A 3,660-nucleotide genomic window follows, 5' to 3' on the forward strand; every position below is an offset into this window, starting at 1 on the left:
ATCTACCCCAGTGCTTAGAACAGTGCTCTGCACATAGTAAGCGCTTAAATACCAAGATTATTATTATTATTATCTTGTAGCTATCCCAGCACTTAGAACAGTGCCTGGCACACAGTAAGCATGCAACAAATACCATAATTTTATCATTATTATTAGAAGGGGAGACAGGCATTATTATACATCAATAAATAAATCAATAAAAAGTATATTTAGTTTCTGCCTCAACTATAGCTCCTTCATTTAAATATTCAAGTATGGGGATACAGCCGTGGCTATATTGGCTTGGGAATAGATTTTACTTTCCTCAGGCTAGAATAGGTATGGTAAATTTTCAGTCTTTCTAGGGCTTGGCCCAGAATTTCCAGCGACTACTGACCACACCCTCCATGCATGGGAGGAATGTAGAAGATGAATTTTTCAGAGCCTCATTTCCTAACTGGGGCAGAGAGGTAGATCTGATTAGAGGTAAAAGCTAATTTCCTATGACTCTCTGAATCTCTTGCTCCAGATCAATCAAATAATTCCGGGTCCCCTCTGCGACATCAAAGTAGTTCTAAACAGAGGTCACACTGACAATTTTCCAGGAGTCCAACAGCACACTTATTTTGCGTAATAACTAGGATGATTGCAGTCACCTCCACCTTTAATGAAGAGGAGCCGTGGTTTTTGGCTTGCAGGTTCCAGCATGTAAACCTCTCATCGCGATTAGAAGGGCCCGCGTTACATACCAGGACCTGCACGCATATCTCCAAACTGCACCTCTATTCAGAAAGAGAGCAGCCACAGGTCACACTGCAAGGACCTATATTTAGCCGTCTGCTGGCCGGGTGAAGTGAATTCTCAGCACATCTTTCTATTCAGGCTGCCTCACCTGTCCACTCATTCAAATGTAAAAACACAAACAAACAAAAAAAAATCCCAAATTCAAACAATAAAGAATGCTTCGATCCGATGCCGTAATCAAAATACGTTGATAGGCACTGATGAAATACAATGAAGTCTGAAGAAATAATAATAATAGTGATGGTATTTGTTAAGCGCTTACTATGTGCCGAGCACTGTTATAAGCGCCGGGTTAGATACAAGGGAATCGAGTTGTCCCACGTGGGGCTCACAGTCTTCATTCCCATTTTACAGAGTAGGTAACTGAGGCACAGAGAAATTAAGTGACTTGCTCAAAGTCACACAGCTGACAAGTGGCAGATCAGGGATTCAAACCCATGACCTCTGACTCCCAAGCCCGTGCTCTTTCCACTGAGCCATGTTGCTTTTCAAAAAAAATTTAGTTAGATGCCACGAAGTAGGTGGCAATGCTTTAACCATATATGTGTTGTAAAGGCCACTAGGACCTCTTCCATCCTTCTCAAAGAGAGTGCTAACCTATGTATTATTATGACACAAATGCCACCTCCTTGATTTTGATCATTATTGAACTACACAAATGAAAAACTTTTTTTTGGGTCATATTATTTTCCCCCTCTGGTCAAAATGTAACCTCATCCAAACAGCCCAGCAGAACATGGGATCCCCACCAACCATTCCACTCCTGAAAGACTTCAGACCTAGGAGGTGTTTGTTCAGAGAGGAGTCCAGTTAATCAGTTAATGGGATTTATTAAGCACTTACTGTGTGCAGATTACTGTAATAAGCCTTCGGGAGAGTACAGTTCAAGAAGGTGCTGGTGTCTCTTTCTGCAGTCTGGTGTCCTTTCTCTGAGGTCATCGTCCTTTTCTAAAAATGGAAGGAGTGTGAGGGGAAGTCTATGACTATATTCTGCCAAGACTATTTTCTCTCTTCCGCAAGTAAGACCCAGGGGAGAAATAAGCAGTTTGGCCTAATGGTTAGAGCACAGGCCTGGGAGTTAGAAGAACCTGAGTTCTAAACCAGGCTCTGCCATTTGTCAGCTATGTAACTTTGGACAAGTCACTTCACTTCTCTGTGCCTCAGTTATTTCATCTGTAAAATGAGGACTAAGACTATGAGCCCCATGTGGGACAGGAACTATGTCCAACCCAATCACCTTGTATCTTAGTACAATACCCTATTGCTTAGTACAGTGCCTAGAACATAGTAAGAGCTTAACAAATACCATAGTTATTATCATTATTACCCAATCTATAGCATTTCTGCTGTGATGGCCTTCCTCTTCCCTTCAGGAAAAAAAAGTTGAATGTCCCATGTTTAACCAGCAGTGGTCTGTTACGCTAAATTTCCTCATCTAGGAAACAGAGAGCAGCTTGCTTCTTATTTTTAAAAAGGTACAAGTGAAAAGGAAAGTTCATGAGCTGAATCCCCAAGATACATATTAGTTTTCAAGTGGGTTGATTAGCCAATTGACAGCTTTGGACCTTTTTCTAGGTCTCTATCTTCTAATGATTATTACTAGAAAAACAATATGACTTTTCCCACTTAGACTGCTCCAAATACTCTAGGATTTCAAAATGCTGAACAAAAAGCAAAGTGAAAACCCAAATTTGTAGATCAGTGAAGGATTAGACAAGTTAAGTCACTTGCTAAGGCGAGTGTCGGAGAAGGAACTAGAATGCTGGTTTACAGGCCAGAGTGCTCTTCAGCGCAGATCTTACGTTTTCATTCATTTCCCAGAAGAATGTGAATTCTGTTTGTAATAACCCCATTAAAAAATTCCAGTAGAGCTGAAGCAGTATAGATTTTCAGATATAACATTGGCATACTTGTTATCTTAAATCATCATTTCTAACATCTCTAGGCCTAATTCGTGGTATGAAATCCCCATATTCGTTTTTTTGGGGGGTTCTTTTGAGGATCATTGATACTCATTTGGGAGTTCCACATATATGCAAATATCTATTACAAATGTTTTCTCTATTAAGGTACTGAGAAATGAGAGCATTGCACATCATAGTCGTAACATCCTTTCAGCTCTAACTCCTCATTTTCCTTCTTTCCCCATTTAGAAATGAGTTTCCCTTTTCTCTAGAAGTAAGGCAATCTATGCGGAAAGGTTCGGAGGGAGAGAACCTTTAGAGCTCATCTATCAGCTGCTGCTTCAAGAGAAATGTAGAATTTGGTGTCAGACTTTTAAATCTACACTGGACCCAAATCCACTGGGTTTCCTTCCGCAACTACACCCACACTTCACAATCCATGTTATCGTAACCGCACTACTGCTTTCCACAGATTTTCCCTCTTTATCTGGAGGCATCACCTTCAACACTGAACTGACCAAGTAAATGCGAAACAACTCTTCACTCCCTTGAAAAATCAGTTTCTTAATGGTGCAAATGTTCCCCCTTCATTTTCACTCAATCCAAAAGGGGATTGACATAGAATTAATTGTCTCAGACCATTTTAGGATTGGCTGAAAGTCTTCTGCTCAACCTGGGGAAGCGGTAAGGCCTAGTGGAAAAAGCATGGGCCTGGGAGACAGAGGACCTGGGTTCTATTTCTGGTTCTGCCACCTGTCTGCTGTGTGACACTGGGCAAGTCACTTGGCGTCTCTGTGCCTGAGTTCTCTCACTGGCAAAATGTAGAGTCAGTACCTGCTGTCCCTCCTACTAATTCTGATATTTCTTAAGCGTTTACTATGTGTCAAGCACTACAGTGCTAAGCACTTAGTACATTGTTCTGCACACAGTAAGGGCTTAATAAATACAATTGAATGAATAAATGTTCTAAACA

The 3,660-nt window shown here is 40.9% G+C and overlaps 1 non-coding gene across 1 annotated transcript; it reads right to left on the bottom strand.

Moving 5' to 3' along the window:
• Nucleotides 1–1,274: 1,274 nt before the first annotated feature.
• On the bottom strand, nt 1,275–1,399 carry LOC114811481. The gene has a single exon (XR_003759183.1). It is a non-coding gene; the product is annotated as a U6atac minor spliceosomal RNA (small nuclear RNA).
• Between the last annotated feature and the right edge of the window lie 2,261 nt (nt 1,400–3,660).

This window comes from Ornithorhynchus anatinus, chromosome 4 (assembly GCF_004115215.2).
Source record: "Ornithorhynchus anatinus isolate Pmale09 chromosome 4, mOrnAna1.pri.v4, whole genome shotgun sequence".
Taxonomy (NCBI): Eukaryota; Metazoa; Chordata; class Mammalia; order Monotremata; family Ornithorhynchidae; genus Ornithorhynchus; species Ornithorhynchus anatinus.